This window comes from Vipera ursinii (assembly GCF_947247035.1).
Source record: "Vipera ursinii genome assembly, chromosome: 1".
Classification (NCBI taxonomy): Eukaryota; Metazoa; Chordata; class Lepidosauria; order Squamata; family Viperidae; genus Vipera; species Vipera ursinii.
Genome location: NC_139512.1, coordinates 36,715,379 through 36,735,226, shown reverse-complemented (window position 1 = coordinate 36,735,226; position 19,848 = coordinate 36,715,379). Strand labels below are relative to the sequence as shown.

At 39.3% G+C, this 19,848-nt stretch overlaps 1 protein-coding gene across 1 annotated transcript in view; it reads right to left on the bottom strand.

Moving 5' to 3' along the window:
• The window catches only part of CCDC85C (coiled-coil domain containing 85C), a 186,047-nt gene that overhangs the window by 95,339 nt on the left and 70,860 nt on the right, over nucleotides 1-19,848 (bottom strand). The gene's annotated exons all lie outside the window — the stretch shown is intronic.

The window sequence follows — 19,848 nt, the reverse complement described above, 5'->3', positions numbered from 1 at the left end:
CTGGCAAATAGATGGGGAGGAAAGCCATGGCAAATCTAGACAGCACACTAAAAAGCAGAGACATCACCCTGTCAACAAAAGTGCGTATAGTCAAGGCTATGGTCTTCCCAGTTGCAATGTATGGCAGTGAAAGCTGGACCATAAGAAAGGCTGAGCGCCAAAGAATTGAAGCCTTTGAACTATGGTGCTGGAGAAGACTCCTGCGAGTCCCTTGGACTGCAAGGCGATCAAACCGGTCAGTCCTAGAGGAGATCAACCCTGACTGCTCTTTAGAAGGCCAGATCCTGAAGCTAAAACTCAAATACTTTGGCCACCTAATGAGAAGGAAGGACTCACTGGAGAAGAGCCTAATGCTGGGAAAGATCGAGGGCAATAGAAGAAAGGGACGACAGAGAATGAGGTGGCTGGATGGAGTCACTGAAGCAGTAGGTGTGAGCTTAAAGGGACTCCAGAAGATGGTAGAGGACAGGAAGGCCTGGAGGAATGTTGTCCATAGGGTCGCGATGGGTCGGACACGACTTAGCAACTAACAACAACAAATACACACACACACACACACACACAAACGTGTGTGTGTGTGTGTGTGTGTGTGTGTGTGTGTGTGTGTGTGTGATGGGTTTACTAATTCCATTCTTTTTCTTTGGAAGTAAGGATAATAAATTGATTTACATTCCTTCACTATATCTAAGAATAGGAAAAAAAAACCAAATCCTTTTCCAAGATAAAGTTATGAAGGAATATTTACGAATTCCTGCTTCATGTTCCTCTGTGAAGACATATGAGGTCTGCCACAAAAGTGATGGCACCCATCAAAAAATGCACATCAAATCATGGCATAAGCCATTTAACTGCCAGCTAAGATTGCTGCCTTCCCCCCCCCCCCCCCGAAGAAGCACAATGGCCTGTAAAAATGCTAATCAGTGTAGTCATACATTCAAAATGAATTGAAAATCCCATCTGTGGTGCTTGATCTCTGTTAACTCATTTTCATATGTGAGTCATCTGCACATGTGAATGGACTCTTGATGACTGGCAGTTGAATGTGTGAACCGATTCCACTGAAAAGCATTACATGAGTCACTGTGCATGTTCTTTATTGACACAAGCTGATGTTGCAATCTGCTACTAATGAATATGCATGCATAACCTAAATACAGAAGCAGAAATACTACCTACAAACACTGATAATGTCCTGTTATCCACTCATAAATGCAAAGCTATATCTACTTAAAAACTGAAGGCCATTGTAACTCTTATTCAATTCTTTCCTGCAGAGCCACCTGCCTTGACTGTCAAATGCCATCAACAGACAATGCAACTCAGAGCCTAAGTAGAATGCCAATAACTCCATCTAATCCAGCATTTTGTGTTACACCATGGTCAAATGAACAGAGCTGGGAAGCTCACAAGACTAGGTTAGAGGACAACAGTCCTCTTCTATTCTCCTTTCTGCTCAACCAGTATTTAAGGCATGCTGCCCCTAATTCAGAAGGTAGCAAAAAACCACATCAATATCAGTAGCCTTTGTTGAAGTTTTCTTTTAAAATCATCCAAGCTTGCTGCCATCGCTTCAGTTGCTGGCAAACCAGTTCCACAATTCAACTCAGCTCTTTTTTTAAAAAAACCAAAACAATGGAACAAACTATGTAGCTAAACTAACTGGAGGTGCATGTTTAGTGTAAGTTTTGCATTTTCATCCTCCCCCCCCCCCAATGTATCTGTAACAGCTTAAGCCAGCAAACATAGTTGAGGGACAGATGGAGCAGGACTATATCTCTTGTAGGAGGCTTTGTTTGGAGGCAATACAGCATCTGTTACCTCAGATGTCAGGGTTTTTAAGAAAATTATTTATTTGATTTATATCCAGCCTTAATCTCAAACAAGCACTTGAGACATCTATTATAATTTAAAAATATAATGCTAAAGATTAAAAAACAGAATGCAATGTTAGGATAATCAATACAAACTGGCGAAAGCAATGCATTTTATGGCTTTTCTGAATGCAAATGCCATTTCCAAGGGATTGCATGGCATAGACTGGGCACCGACGCAGGAACAGTCACCTTCTACCACCAGAAAGACAGACCTCCAACAGCTTGGTCTTTAGCAAATGTTAATAGCTGGATATATTTGTAATAGAAGAAAGGTAGTCAGGACATAAGGTATTTAGGAGTTCAAAACTCCCTCAAACGGAGATCAACTCTTGGTAGCTGCATAGGTATATTCAATATTATGCATGCTAATTATTGAGAAATTATTTACTTTTTTCTAGAATTTTTCTTTTAAATTTTATTCTAGCCTACCATTAGGTGGTAACCAACTGCAAGTCTACCTAGCTTTCAGGATTACCTGGTCAACTAAGTGCTACCACTTGTTGAATTTTAAAGGTCAATACCAACAACTTAAGCTAGGCTCACTAAACAAGTGACTATCTTGGCACATATTGTGCTTTCACATCCTGCCTTTGTATTATGAAATTATGTGCCATATGAAGTACTGAAGGTTACCATTTGAAACAAATTAAATGCTCTCCTGCTGAAGAGTGATCAAGACAAATGTCGACCAGCTCATATAAGGTCTGCTGGCAATGATAATTTACTATGGGCCAGAAAAGACTAGTGTTGTGGCAATTACAGTAAGATGATCAATAGTTTGCTTCCTTAGTTTTTTATCAAATATTTTTTTTTTATTGAAAAGTTTTAAAATACAATTTTCCTTTGAAAAACCCCCCTTCCCCCTCCCTCCTCCCCTCCCTACCTCCCCCCTATCTCCCCCCCTCCCCCTCTCCCTCCTCCCTCCCCTGCCTCCCACCCCTCTACTTCCCCTCCTCCCCCCCTCCCCCCCCGACTTCCCAGAGCAAAATACAAGGTATATATCTAAAAAGCAATCATAAACAATCATATACTAACAATTATAAACTCTAAAATCCATCACTCTCTAGCTTATATAGAGTAAACCAATCCTTAACAATACTAAATATGTATAAAGAACTAAAATAAAAGAAAACTAGCATCATTCCCATCTATGTTCTTCCACAATTCACTATTACCTAGACATATTCTCACTTACACATCACAAGCACCTATCCCTATTAAACTCTCTAGCCAAAATAGGCTATAATAGATAGTTCTTACACAAATTAACCCGCATTAACTCACAAAACTTTCTTCCTCTTCCTCTGTAGTAAATTGTCCATTAATTCCAAATTGAACATTCTGTTACCATACATATCATCCCAAAACTCTTAAAAACACAACTACCACTTGACTATAAGTATATTGTGGAAGTTCCATAGATTTCTACTGGTCTTATTTTTTAATCTTTTTTGAGCGTTTTAAGGCAGCACGCGTCACCCTCTGTTCTCTAGGATCATCCAAAAGAGTTGCAGCTTGATCTCCTCCTGTACCCTTCTCGTCTATCTGTCCATCTTCATCCTCTTGATGTTCTCCTTCTCCAGATCCCTCTGCAGCTTCCAGAAGTGTTGATGGGGTTGCTTTTAAAACATTGTTGTAAAAATCATGCGCTTGCTTCACAGTACCCAAACAGTACCTTTTGCCATCATACATGAAGCTCAACCCAGCTGGGATCTCCCATCTGAACCTTATATCTCTTTGCTTGAGCTCTTGCACAAGAAATATAAAGTCCTTCCTTCTCTTTAAAATCTTTGGAGGAATTTCTTTTAGAACCAAAACTTCTTGACCAGCAATCACAACTTTAGTATCATAGGCAGCTTGTATTACTTCATCTCTAATTTCCCTTTTTACAAAATAAACCACCACATCTCTAGGCAACTTTCTCTGCTTAGCAATCCAGGAATTCACACGAAACACTTTGTCCATGCCTTGTTTTATTTCAGATGCTGGATGGTTCAATACCCCCTCAAAAGCCTCAGAAACCAGCTGCTTTAAATCTTCCTTAATATTCTCTTTTAGGCCTCTAATTCTAACAGCAAACTGCATCTGGTAAAATTGAGCCAAACTCTGTTCGCTATCCATTTTGTCTTTTAAATCTTCAATTTCCAATACTTTTGCTTCTAATATAGCATTCTTTTGAGTCAAGTCTTCCACTTGATCATCCAGCACCTCCACACATTTAGCTACTTTATGCACTGAGGACAAAATGTCTACCTTCATCTCTCTAAGTTTCTGCTCCATCCTTTCTTCCATTCTCTGCTCCAATTTCTCCAATTTCTCCTCCATCTGTGCAAATTTAACACCCATTGACTCGAAAATTAACTGGGTATGTTTTTCAAGATCCTTCGATGTCAATACATCAGGAGAATGCAACGCCTGCAGTAATGATTGTTGTTGCACCGGAGAATTTCCAGCACTCCGAAAAGTTCTAGGGGGAGGTTTAGCCGCCATCTTTTACTTACAATTGTGACGCACTTTCACTTTAAGTTTTAAGCATAGTCCATCAAGCTTGAGAGTAAAATAAAATAATCCTCTTCATCTCTTCACCTTTTCCTCTTGTACCGCTCTGCCTGCTCCTTTAAATCATAGTCCTTTCTTCAGGCAGGGATGGTTCGCAGACGCCTGGCTCTGCTCCAGGAAGTTCGGAGCAGAGACGACGGCCAGCTGGGAGCAACCCAGGCTTCGGGGGAGTTCGATCCTTCAGCCGCCCAAGCTCAAAGCTCAGGCGGCCTCGGAGAACTCTACCCCTACCTGGGGCCTCACCCCCTCCTCTTCTCCCGAGGAGGGGGCTTCAATTTCGCCCGAACAGCTGATCGACGCTGTTTCGGGCGAAAAAACAAACAGCTGAGCCGCGGGCAGCCAGGGGAGGCTGTCTTCGGCGCCGCGCCGCCAGCGGAAGTCGCCAGTTTTTTATCAAATATTTTTATCCCTGAATTAAAAAAGCAAGAACGATCTGTAGCTCTCGAAATTGTGCTAAATTACATACAAGTTTCAGAATCCTCTTGCTGTTGATTATGCTGATTGACATTGTTGGATGCAATGCAGAAGATACAATACAACATTTGGAGGTTCCCTATTTCTCTAAAGCAGACATTCAGGAAAAAGATCTTGCAGGTTTTTTAAATTCAGGCCTCTGCTTGATAAAACAAACTCAGAATTCAGTCATTCCCATGAACCAGAAGTCCAGAAAGTATCTACTTCAACTTTAGATAAAAATACTAGGAAAAGATTCTCCTAAGAGTCATCCAAGCCTACCCGCTCATAATGTATGCTCATGAGATTTAGTTTGTCACTTTGGATCAGAAGAAAAACAAGTTCTCTATGAAGCAGGACTGTAGATATTTAAATAGTTCTACCATAATCCCCATGGTCTTGTCGATGTCATCTGGGAGGAGTTCGATCCTGTGACTCCGAAAGAGGTGGACAGGATTATGGGGAGGCTGAGCTCCACCACGTGTTTATTGGACCCGTGCCCCTCCTGGCTGGTTTATTCGGCTCGGGAGGGGACACGAGGCTGGCTCCAGGCAGTGATAACTGCTTCTCTGAATGAGGGTAGTTTTCCCGCCGCCTTGAAGGAGGCGGTGGTGAGACCCCTCCTCAAGAAGCCTGCCCTGGACCCAGCTGTTTTAAACAACTTTCGACCAGTCTCCAACCTTCGCTTTCTTGCGAAGGTTGTTGAGAGTGTGGTGGCGCAGCAGCTCCCTCTGTTCCTGGAGGAAGCTGATTATCTAGACCTGTACCAATCGGGCTTCAGGCCCGGGTACAGCACGGAGACAGCATTGGTCGCACTGGTGAATGATCTCTGGCGGGCTCAGGACAGGGGTTGCTCCTCTGTCCTAGTCCTATTAGACCTCTCAGCGGCTTTTGATACCATCGACCATGGTATCTTACTGTGGTGTCTTTGGGGGTTGGGAGTGGGAGGCACCGTCTTACGGTGGTTCTCCTCCTACCTCCTGGGACGTTCACAGTCGGTGTTGGCAGGAGGGCAGAGGTTGGCCTTGAGGCCTCTCATTTGTGGAGTTCCTCAGGGGTCGGTCCTCTCGCCTCTCCTGTTCAACATCTATATGAAGCCGCTGGGTGAGATCATTCGTGGTTTTGGGGTTGGGTATCATCAATATGCTGATGATACCCAGCTTTTTATTTCTACCCCAAACCACCCCAGTGATGCCCTCGATGTGATGTCCTGTTGCCTGGAGGCGGTCTAGGTCTGGATGGGGAGGAACAGGCTTCGGCTCAACCCTGACAAGACTGAGTGGCTGTGTGTGCCGGCATCTTGGGAAATTCAGAATATTCCATCATTAATTATGGGGGGTGAGATATTACCCCCCGTAGATAGGGCTCGCAACTTGGGTGTCCTCCTAGATTCACAGCTGTCCTTGGAAGATCATATAGGAGCTGTGACTAGGGGGGCCTTCGTCCAGGTTCGCCTGGTGCGTCAGTTGTGGCCCTATCTAGACCGGGATGCCTTGCGCACAGTCACTCATGCACTCGTGACCTCCCGTTTGGACTACTGCAATGCTCTCTACATGGGGCTGCCCTTGAGGACTACTCGGAGGCTCCAGCTGGTGCAGAATGCAGCTGCACGAGTGGTGGTGGGGGCTTCCTGATACTCCCATGTAACACCTCTACTCCGTGAGCTGCATTGGCTTCCGGTTGCCCTCCGGGTAAGATTCAAGGTGCTGGTTATGACCTATAAAGCCCTAAATGGCATGGGTCCGGGTTAGTTACGGGAGCACCTGCTGCCGGCATCAACTTCCCTTCGTCCAGTGCGCTCCCACAGAGAGGGCCTCCTTAGGGTGCCGTCGGTCAAAGAGTGTCGACTGGCGGCCCCCAGGGGTAGGGCGTTCTCTGTGGGCACGCCAGACCTTTGGAACCGTCTACTGGTTGATCTCCGGATGGCCCCCGACCTTCGCTCCTTCCGACAGGACCTAAAAACACATTTATTTGAACAAGCCGGCCTGGTCTGATGGGTTTAGGGGTATTTTATAGTTTTGTATTAATTTATTGAATAGGGCTGTAGTATTTAATATTTTTTATTTTTTTTTAATTTTTTTTTAATTTTAATTTTTTAATTTAATATTTTTTAATTATTGCATTGCCCTGTACACCGCCCTGAGTCCTTCGGGAAAAGGGTGGTATATAAATTAAATAAATAAATAAATAAATAAATTTTCTTCTGTCTTTTGGCTAAATATACACATTTATTTCTTTGTATGACTTGTTTACTCTCTCTAGTTTATTATAGATCTTGTGTATAATCTTAATTAAGAGGTATAAATCTAATCTGAGTTTTCTTCCTGAGAACGATAATTGATAGACTAACTCCACATATTTTTAACAGAAAAGTTGAAGTCAATTCATGATTAGTGGCCATCTAAAAATTCTATAAAAGTAGTATTTTGAATTAGTCCTAGAACATTTCAGTCTTGCAAATTCTTCTTTTGAGTTATTTTTAATAGCATTGTAACTGAAGCTAGGTGGTAAGCAGTATTTTATGGACTCAACTGCCAATTGCACCATCGGACACCTGAGACAGTTCTTCTCAACCTGGACTTCTCCAGGTGTGCTGCCCTTCAATTTGCATAAAGCATACAGAAATAAAAAAAAAGTTGCAGTTTGACATCTCTGAGAAGGCTGCACTAGAATGACTTGCATATATAAATTATGGCCTGTATCTGAGTTACTAATGATCAGAGATTTTAATAATCTAATTTAGTACTGAGGATAGATGTTTGTGATTTTATTGTATTACTAATAGAACATCAGAAGCTCATGCCTCTCTTCAGACTCATCTAAGCAAGCTACCAGCAGATCACCCTCTGCCTAGAGACCCAGATCTGCTAGAAATTATTGTGTTTATTATCACTGGGAGGAAGACAACAGAACAACAACTCTCATATGTAGTTTTAATAAAATGACTTTCACGTACTAGACATAGAGAGATGACTAGTAGAACAGCCAACAAGTTATCTGTTTTTTCCTTTTTTTTCTATGAATGCAATTGCCATCCTAATACTGGGAGAGAAAGGCAGCCTCTTTGCTTGCTCCCTTCATGGAGATCCTGTTTCTGTTCTTCAGTTTAGTGAATACAGAAGCTTCATTTCTATCACCCTGCAGCAGCACCATTGCTTCCTGGCCTGAGGCTCCACTCAGAAGCAATCTGGTAGAAAACTGCACTCACTAAATTGATGTAAATGACATTATACCAGGTAGCAAAATGCACACTTGCACCTTCTCCCAAGGATAAACCCAAGTCTTAACTTCCATCTCTGAACAGCAACCATTGCACGTATATTTACAACTGCACTCACACAACAACAGCCCCTCATATAATCATGGGGTTGGAAAAGATGTAAAGGTCATCTAGTCCAACTATGTTTAGGTATGCATCTCAGTTGATGACCAGTAGTGTGAAATAAAAGAAGATTCAATGCACAATGTCTATGGAGATTCTCAATCATCCAGGCATTTCTGTTGGTTTTCATCACTGAACGATCACCTGCTGGCAACTCTAAGATTTGACTATATGAATGTGAGGGATAATCTGCCCCACATGCCAACTGGTGAGCCAGTGACCAACCAAGCAGTTCTTCCATGACCTTTGGTAAGCTCTGAAATGGGGATTTAGCAAAGGCATTGGCTCTAATGATTCCTTGACTATCTTTCCCTCTATCCAGTGGGGTCCCATAATTAATGGAAGAGCTCTAGGAAATGAAGCAGCAAAGGAACACCGAGAACAGGGGTCCACAACCCCTGATCCATGGACCGGCACCAGTCTATGACATGTCAGCAACTGGGCTGCAGAAAAAAGCAAAGGCCCATCTGCAGGATGCAGGCAGCATGCAAAACCACACCCCTCTGGGTGAAATCCTTTCTTCATGGAACCGGTCCCTGGTGCCCAAAAGGTTGGAGGCTGCTGACCTAGAACACCAATGGCAGAAATCAAAGACCAAACCCAAGCAGACACAGGCATCAGCAAAAATTTGGGTTTACAAATTATAGTAAGGATAGCAAAGTCTAATTACTTTTCTGCCTTCACTGCATCTTGGAGAGTGTTTGCCCTTATTGTATCTGCAGAATGCAGACCTAACAGATAAAGAGAGTCTCTGTGAAGCAGCTTGAAATATGTACCATGGTGCTTCCACTATTTTCTGAGTATGCATATCCAGCTAGTGGTAGTGGGGTAAGGAAAAATTGAGGCTTTGGCCATCTCAGCCTTCTTCCCCCTCTTATTAAGCTTTCTCCTTTCATGTTACCTTGCTATTTGCTACAGTTTGCTGGTATTTGTTTTGCACTAGATGGATAATTTATAAATTTTGGACCTGCTTTGCAAGGGGAAATTATTGTTGCAATAGATTTGTCAGTGTTCAACTAGGGGGGATAAAATGTGTTTTTGTTTTTTATTCTTTTTAATTCACTTTTTTAAAATGTCAGTGTCTAGTTTTGTCTCTGTTGATTTTTTTATTTTATATTTTAATCCTGTATAAAATTTAAAAACTGATTTTAAAAAAGAACAGCCTTCTCCAAGGTGGAGATTCTGATACCTCGGTCTCCACCTTTTTTCTTTTTCACCAGCTAGCATCAATAACTTCAGACACATTAAAATAACTAGGAAGTGATTAAACCGCCCACAGATCTTGGTCTTGGTACAGCTGTAATCACTACTTCCCTGCTGTTATTAGCAACAAGGAACAGTGATTGAGAAAAAAGACAGAGCACATACTGGGAAGAGAAGATTTTATCCCTTCCAACACAGTAATCTTGATGCAGTCAAACTTGATGTAGTCATTAGAGTATAGCCAGAACTATAATTGTCACAGTAATTTCTTGCACAATCCTCAGAGTGTCAACAGTTGGCTTAAAGCCAGTATGTTTTGATAGGGAACAGGAACCCAACCCTTCATCTGATATGTTTGGAAAGAAATCATTCAGCAGTGTATATAAAAGTATCAGCAACATGTCTTGCAATTGTAATTTGTGAAAGCTCAGTTTTTCCAGTTAATGAAAAATCAGGAAACTATTACCATTGTTACAGAGATCCTAGAAGCATGAATAAATGAAAATGTGCAGTAAAAAGATGTATTTATCAAAAAAAAATTCAATGTAATATGCAATGCTACATGCTAAATGAAATAATATTATGTGCCATACTGCAAGACTTTTCAACTTGCTGCTTAATGTTTGGCATTCTTACTCATCATTATATTGTATTTTTCTCTTTTTAATAATTTTGGTAATTGTAAACTTATCATCTCTGATGCTGTTGGGAATTGCTCCCAAGATATAGGTGTCAATTTATATTTATGACTTTGGATTATTTTCAGAATTTCTGATGAAATCTGAAATTTTGGTTGTGAAATCTGCATGTATGTTGTAATATTTTTTATTGATATTTAAGATAATGTTAAGAGTATAAAAATGCCACAAAACAGAAACAACAAACAAAATTGGGTCAACACCTAGATTTCCTTAAGGAAAAATATAAACAATGTATAAAAACTGTATGTGTTTATTCAGCACACAAAATGCAATCCTTCCTTTTCTCCTAAATATATCAACTCTATCAATTAGGTGCACAATAACTGGAATGTGTGGCAGAAATCTATTTCTACGCTGTAGTAAATTATGTTAGACAAAAACTGATTCAAAATTACTCTCTGAACGTCAATAGCTAATGGCGCTTTTGAATTCTAACCCCAAATGGATATATACTATTTCTTTCAAAGAAGTTAAAGATTCAAAGCAAATATTTAATATTTAAATAATACAGCTATAATTTAATTTTAATATATAGCACAAAACTTTGAAAAACTGCAAATGTAATGATCCAACATAATAAAAAGCAGCTGGAATTTTACTCTATTCTCACTATTCTTGATTCAAAACTAAACTTTTTCTTCACTATTCTCAGCACTCTGGACAGAGACTTTTTTGCATTTTGTTCAGCAACCTTTGGCACCATCATGCTATGTATATATTGCTTTCTTATAGCAATACCATATATCAGATTGTTCAAACTACTTTACCTGTTTATAATTTTAGTAATAAACCTGAAAGGTAGGCCTACACTATATCTATACCTATACTACTATAGGTAGTCCTTGTTTAACAACAACTTATTCAGTAAACTTAACTTCAAAGTTATGAGGGCACTGAACAAGTGGTACTTATGACCACGTCTTGAAGACCTCACTATCCCAGTATGGTTGTAGCATTCCATGGTTCTGTGATTGTCATTTGTGATCTTCCCTCTGCATCCCACAAGCAAAGTCAATGAGGAAGCCAGCAAGTCACTCCCACTCATGCTGTGCACTCCCTACCCTGCAGTGTGTGCCTGGCCACAGTATTCCCCTTCTCACACTTTACAGCTGTCAGGACCAAGACTAGAAATGAGACAGCAAGATCTAATTGAGTCCAGTTCTTTATTTGCTTATACCTAATGGACCGACTCTTGCCAAACTAAGTAACCTTTCTTATCTAGTAAATATATCTGGAAAGATTCTATGGTATGGGCATCCTGAACCTCTTCCTCCCTCTCCCATCTAGCTTGGGACTGCACAGGTTCTTAATCCAGACCTCTTTCAAGGAAAGCTCTGTGTTGCCAAATTTTTCCTCCATTACTTCTACAGATGCCCATTTCATCACAATAGTATACATAGTGCCAGGCTACAGCAGCAGCACCCAAACCCGATTGCCCTCTGCAGCAGTCAGCTCTACCCAGATATGCTCATGCCATGACAGCCACCTGTGCACCTTTCTGCACTCCACAGCACCATCTCAGTTGCACTCACACTTCTGCATTCACACCACAGCAGCCACATCATCCCATCCAGCCATATTCCACAGCACTTATTTGCTTACTGCCCTGCTTGCAAGCTACCTGGGACTTGCTATTTCCTACTGGTTTCCTGCTGCCTTTGCTTGTTGGAAGCCAACAGGAAGTCAGAATCACACTTAATGACTCATGATCCTTACTTAATGAGACTGTCAGGATTGCTATCATTAAGTGATATGGTCATCATGATTTCACACTTTACAACTACATGACTTAGTGACAGAAATTCCAGTATCAACTGCTATAGTAAAGTGAGGACTATCTGTGTTAACTATATAGAAATACTAGCTTGGTTAAAACAACTTGCAGAATTGATTACATAAGCAATATAAGAATCAGAAAGATTGACTTGCCATTGCTGAATTAGTTCTTTCCTTTGATGCCCAATTACCTGGACCCCATTTTCAAGTTAACAATCTGTCTAATAATAAAATAAGCTTTCTTTTAAAACTAAATTTCTATATTTGGCAACTGGCATTTTAAAAGTAAATTAATTCCATTTGTAAATAAATGTATAAATTATACATTTTACAAGAGCTAAACTTCAAAACAATATTTAGTATCTAGGTAGTTACTGATACCAGATTCAACAGCAGCACTAATTAATCAAAGACTGCAATCACACTTAACTAGGGTAAGTCCTGCTGTATTTAATGGGATTTCATTATTGCATTTAAAAATATACTTTGACTGAGGCTAGCAATTTCCTTTCAGCTTTTTTATTATTAAACTTGTATTTTTCTTCTAGCAGGACTACCTTCCATTCTCAGCTTGACAACTTTTAATTTAACTGGCACAGATACTTAGAGAGAAAATTAGGCTTGTATGATCTTCCGTTCCCTACTTTGCTAATATCTCAGGGCTATGAGAATTCTAAAAAGGCAGCAACTTTCTGATATTGAATAGTAATTAGATTTGAATTTGTCACATATAAAACTTTCCAAAAAGGGTCCCCCATTTCTTCCTGCCCACTAATTACCTCAATAGTCTTGTAACTTTGGAACAATGTACTACATGCACATTGCTTCTGTCAGAACTGCTCCATCAAAGATATTGCAACATTTCTCTCAAGAAAGATTTTCCCACTGTAGATCAAGAAAAACCAAAATAGTAATTCATATTCTCTGCATGCTTCATTCTATCAGGATATTTGCTTTAATTCCCCTAGTTTAAAACAAAGACCAGGGAAACCTGCTGAACTGTGTATAGTATCCACTTATTTTCATAGATCTGAGCTCATCAGTTACTGGAGTGTCTGCAAGGGGACTTAGTATTCTGTAATTGATCAGAATGAAATAGTCAGGTTGGAATTGTTACATAGCTGGACTGGTTACTAATAGGCTTCCAGGCCCTACTCAAAGCCAACTATAAAAACCTGTATGGCATAATACCAGGATAAATTAGGGGCTACCTTACCAAACATGATTTTATCCATCCAGTCTAATCATAAATATGTCCATCAAGAATCCCCCCACCATGCTCAGAAATCCAGGACAAAAGGCTTTTTAGTAATACCCTCACTCCCCCCATAGGAATATATAATAAATATTTCATTAATTACTTTAACATATTTAAATAGCTGCCCATCTACCAACACACTCTTGTGAACAAATAAAAGCAATCACAATCCATAATATTAAAAAATAGCATAAAAAACAAATAGCAATCGAGGCTCCTAAAAAGTCTCACAACAGATAGACCTGCATCTGTATCACAACTCCATTAGCATGTTGGCCCAGTGCCTGGGGGACTTTATGGCATTTCAGAAAACTGTCTATATCTCACAAGGGAAGCTGTTCCATAAAACAACTGCCATGACAGGGAAGGCATGCTTCTGAGGACACTCCAAGTGACATTGCTTTACCAATGAGATTTGGAATATTCTGGAATGTGGGCAGATGTGTTAGCCATTGTACAGATAGATTCAACTCCACAGAATGGTTTTAAACAAAATATTTATTGATCAGGAATTCTAAGCAGTAACTTACGTTTGCTGTAGATACATCTGTCACATGTTTCATATTCTGTCCATTCACGTAGTGTAAAAAGAGAATAATTTGTCCATATCAACAAAGTATGCTTAGGCTCGATTAAACAAAGACTTTTTACAGCCTTGGCATGTAGCCAGGAAATCCTGTAATAAACATTTAAGTCCCTCCCAGTGACTAGTTAAGGCACAGATCTAACCAATAACTAAACTACATTTCCCAGAGGCCATCTCTTAAGGAGACAGCATTTAACCCCTTAAATGCTAATTGCTCTAACAGCACATAGAACATGCTCACTCTGGCATGGCCCCAAATCTCCTTTCAAAACAGAACTGTGATTCCAATGGGCATTCAGCCCATAGTACAATATTTGGGCAACCACTATTCATTATATTAAAGATCTTTGGGGGGGTTGTTTTTTTTTTGGTTATTAGGAACTGCTCTTAGTCTGAATGATTGGTGTACAAACATTATTATTTATTTATTTATTTACACACACATATACAACAGAGGTCCCCAACCTTTTGGGCACCAGGGACTGGTTACATGGAGAGAGGCTTTTCCGTACACAGGAGGGTGTGTGAGTTTGTGTGTGCTGCCTGAATCTTGTGGATGGGGCTTTGTTTGTTTGTGCAGACTGGTTACTGGCATGCCGCAGCCCGGTACTGGTTCACGGACAGGGGTTGGGGACCCCTGACATACAATACCTAAATTATTCTCAATGTAGCAAAAGATTGTCATACTTCCTACAGACTTAAAAAAATGTTAATTCAGAAGTCTGATGATAAATGTGTTGAGACATGAAATCTGAAAACACACTATTTCATACTTTCATTCCAGTTAGCCCAATTTCATGTAATTATGAACTATAAAGTACATCACTTTATACACAGTGAACGTGGTGATTATTTGCTTGCCTGCTTGTGATGTATGATGGTATTCTTGCTTGCTTGAACAAGGGCTGTAATAAAAATTAATTCATTCTGCTGATTTCTAATTTGGAGAAAAACTCATTCTCTCAGATTTCTTTAGGAAGAGGCCAACTGACAGAAATTAATGAATGTTCTCATATCTGTGAGGCTAATCTCTTGCTGAATTAACTTTATATGTCTTTAGTGTACAGTCTAATGTTTAACAATAAACCTGTGGTAAAAATATTCTTGGAAAAATCTGAAAAATAACCCAGGGCTATAGATATAATTTCCACCTTATGAAGAATTGAGACTGCTGCTGGGCAGGAATCATTAACAGTGAAACAGTTGTTTCGATACAAGATGGGCAGCAAATAAATTTAATAAATAAACAGATGAGTTATAGTCTCTGCTTTGATCCCACCTTGACCAATTTTGGCAAACAATAGGAACATTCATAGTTGTTTTCTGCTTTCATTTGTTGCTGCTTAGAAATAGCTAAGCCCAAATTTCTGGTAACCTGTGAAGCTTCCTAAAAGTTCATATTATCAAGTATTCTGATCTACAAATTACCTGGTAATCCTATCTCCCTCTTAGAAGTATTGGGAGGGAAATGGTATTGATTTCCAGTGAGCACACGGAGTACATTGTCCTAGTCTTGGTGGGTTGGGAGTTATAAGGAGACTGATATGACAAGTGTTTCAGACTCAGTCTCCGCAACATATCATTAAAGTCATTGATACTTCAGACCAAGGCTACCAGCCATGGTTACCATTAATCAGGAACTGAAGGAGGGAATTAAAGTACGGAAAGCAAAGAGGGTATGATTATTTTTCTAAAGACAAAGTTGAAACTTAGCTACACAATAATCAGTGTATGCAGTACCATGATAAGCCATTAAGTGAACGATATGGGGGTTTTGGCTCAGCAATTTATAATTTAGTCAGCAAACCATTATTATGAAAGCCATGATTTAGCAAATTAGTTCAGTTTCTTCTGAAGTAGCTATTTCTTTGTCATGAGGAGTTAAAGTCTAATGCATCTGGAAGGCCCAAGTTGCAGAATACTAGGAAGCAAGGAAGCATCCAAGAGTTATAAACTACAAGCACTTCTTTTGCCATATAAAAATCTTTGAAGCAAGATGATTTTTTTAATTGAACTCCCATATCTGAGATTTGATAAAATAATTCATGTCAGGAATGTCAGTGTGTTAGATAAGCTAATGCACATAATTCTTGCTGCAAAGAGATAAATTCTAACATGTCAATATTTCATTTATAAGCACTTGCAGTTGCCAGACCAAACACAGTTTGATTCCATTTCCTTTCATTTCGACATTTAAATCATATTTTTCAGAACACTCTATTACATTAAACTAATTTGTGAGGCGAGGTAAGAAACTGTTTTCAGTGTGTGGGTAAATTGGGAATAATAGTTTACCTAGAAAGCATTCAAGCTAGATCATTTTAAATATATTTTTGTGAATTATCTGCTGGTAGTCATTTTTCCTTGCCTTCATCCCAAATATAATATTCTGGGATTGCTGGTATAATACTCCTATATGTAGCATCTTTTAGTACAGCCTTCTCAACTTATAACTCTTCAGAGGCGTTCAAGACTGACTCTCATAACACTCAGTTGGTTTATCAATGGTTATGTGAATTGGAACTAATGAGAGATGTAACTCAACAAAGAGAGAAGAGAGCAAGTTGAAGAAAACCAGATCAATGAAAACTGAGGAATTAGGGGAAAAAATGACAACTCTATGATAACTCTCTTCTTTATCTGAGGAAATGTGGCCCCATCTAGAATTAAAGAAAGAATATTCAGATATAAGAAGATTTCCACTCATTATATCGTGCTGGAATTGAGCCCAAGTCCATTCATCCTTTTCCAGATTCTAACTACTTTCAGGAACTAGGAGAGAAACTGGACTGCTTCTCCTGTTCTCCTGTTCAGCAAAATGTATCATTAAATATGATGCAGGACTCTGTAACTGCAGTCCAGCACTTTCTCAAAAAGAAGTTTCCCCAAAACCAGTAAACTGTTATCCAATCTAAGCTAGTAAATCATTAATTCATTATTTGATTTATTAAATTTATATTCCACAATAATCACAGAACTTTCATTAGCTCACAAAAAATACAATATAAGAGAGAACCATAAACAAAGGGCAGTTAATACTCAGACACAAACATGGCTGAACAATGTTGGAGACAGATGAATAGTCAATGGACATCATTCTGGAAAGCTGGCTCCATCACCAAAAATCAATACTTTTGGACTTCAGCACCCACCCACCCCTGACCTGCCAGAAATGGAGAACAACTAGTTATTTTTCCCCAACATGATTGAAGTGCTCAAACTGACTCTACTGCAGACTTGGAGCCCTGCAGGTAATCTGGCACCAAGACATAAAGGACTTTAAGGGTTAAATTCAGCACTTTAAATTGCACCTAGAAGGTAATAAGAAGTCAGTGCAGGGCCTATAGAAGAGGCATAGTATTTGCCAATAAATCTATTCTTGTGACTCACTTCATTTTGCGGCAACTGCAGCTATAAGGCAGCCCCATATTGTATGTTGCAGTAGTTTCATTGGGAAGTTGACTAATCATTACTGGCACACTTAGCAATCAACAGCAACAGTTTGATCCAAGGCCTTCAAAGACATGGGCAATGTACCTTTGGGGTCAAGGGCAGGGATCGAAAACTGGACTCTGATCTCAGTTGTTCAATTCCCCTTTGTGACTATTGATTCATTTCCTCCTACTTTATCTCAGTCTGTCCATCTATATCCTGATCTTCCTATCCTCTCATCCATTCCCAGCCAATCAATCATTCTGTCTACCTAATCAAGATAAAATATAAGACATTAAAAATAGAAATAAAAGACACCAGGTTAAAATATCTAACTCCTTAATTAACATAGGACAAAACACACAAATGGGAGTCCACTACATCATGAGTTGCAAAGAATTGCTTCTGGTCTCTTATTCCAGGAACTCCTCCCTGTGACCCTCTAGAAGAACAGAACAGAACAGAATAGAATCTTTATTGTCATTGTGTAACTCACAATGAAATTAAGCGCTGTCCACAGTGCACATTACACACAACTAAAAACCACAAATAAGAACATACTTTATATGGACTTCCAGTTTGACATCACAGTGTAACGGGCGCACGAAGATCTTCCGCATTTGATTTTGCTCCTGTGGGGGCTCTAAAAAGGGTCAAAAGTCACCCCAAAGTGGCAACGAAGAAGGAGGGGACCCTCACTGATCGTGGGAGGGCAGTGGCCCTTCCGTTTGATCCAAGAAAGCCCTCCATTCATGTGGCCAGTCAGAAGCTGCTGACAACTGAAGAAAATAAGCATTAAACAGCAACTTTTGAGCAACGTGGATGGAACTAGGTAAAACCCTATCAAACAGACCCCAAAGCAAAGAATCCTCCCCGATGAGAGATGGAACAGGAATTTTCACCCCATTCCCTCAGGAAAAGAAAAGCGGTGAATTAATTGCTTAGGGAAAAACAGAGAAAACTACAAGATTAATTTGGAATCAATACAATTTTGAAATTTGGGGACTAAAAGTGTTTTTGAGTTGTTTTTTAAAAAATAGACTTAAAAAGCTTGTGATATAGGTTTGGATGTAAAAAGCTGGAAGACGGTGTCAACGACATCTAATGGTGAAGTACAGCACTTCAATTTATCATACCTAAAGGAAACCTGGCTGGAAGCCCAGACTCAGATAAGACTCTTATTTTCAGAAACTTTCACTTTTGAAGACTGCAGCTGGGAAAAGGGGGAGAAAAAAACCGCTTATTTGTGTGGCAGAGAGAATAAACTATTTTGAAACTGGCCTGCCTGGACTATGAATATAAATACTAACTGACTTTTAGAGTGATGTAATGGAGCTATTTCCCTATAGAAGAAACATGCACTATTGATTGAAATGATGGAATACTTTGGATTATAAACCTTTGATTGATGAACAATTTTTAATAGCTTTTTTCTCTGTGGACAGAAAGGATATGTTTTTCATTGGACAGAAAAAAATTGAAAAATTCAAACTTTACTTATATTTGCTGAGGGGAGACTTAAAGATGGACTGATAGGCCGGCTGGATAATTTGGAGTTCAAATGACAATTGACTGAAACTTTTTAAATCCCTAAATAGATTGGACTATAAAGACTACATACAAAAACAAAATGGATGTTCCATACTTAGCTTCAAATAGTAAAAAAAAACATCCCTAACACCTGTCCCCAAAGTCCCCAGCTTGACATACCAACAAGAAAATGGTGATGAATTTCAGAAAGAAATTATTTCTGTTAAAATCAATACAAGAGACAATTTCCTTAGCTCATGATGAGACTAAAAATAACACAAAGGAGATAAAAGAACAATTTTTAATCTAAATCTACAAACTCAGAAAATGACTACAAAGAAGGAACTAGTAACTCAGAAAATAGAAGGAAAATCAGAGGAAGCAGATCCAAAGATGGAGGACCTAAAGAAGAACTAACAGACAGACTCAAATGAAGAATTAGAAAACCTAGTGATATCGGAAATGGAAAAGATATCTTATTTGTCAAGATCTCAGAATGCACTTGAGCATAAGAAAGAAGCACTGATTGAATGGAAGATAGAGCTGTTAGGAAAATTGTGGGAAATTGGAGGAGGGAGGCTGTTTAATAAATATCAATGGGCTGAGCATCCTTCCAAAAATACTTTACTCAAATTATCTTTTTTATTCCAAACAATATACACAAAAATAGATGAAGAATTAGTTGATGATTCAAATGCATTGACTTGGAAAGTTAGTTGGCAAAGGAAGAAAGCTAAATTAAGACTGAAGAAAATAGAAGTTTTGACCCATCAGACGGGATATTATACTATTAATCAGATGTTTGAACATGGCTGAGAATAGATAATTGTTAGAAGTAGAACTATTATTGCAACTAGAAAAATAGGTGTCAAAGCAAGAACATTCGATGTTAGTTAGGATTTGTAACTAGAATATTATATTTTGGTATGAGAAGGGAAATATTAAAATGCTAAGTGGGTTTGAATAGGGGAAGCTTTTGGCTACCCAAATATAACTTGGTCGCACTGGTAGATGATCTCTGGCGGGCCCGGGACAGGGGTTGTTCCTCTGTCCTGGTCCTACTTGACCTCTCAGCAGCTTTTGATACCATCGAC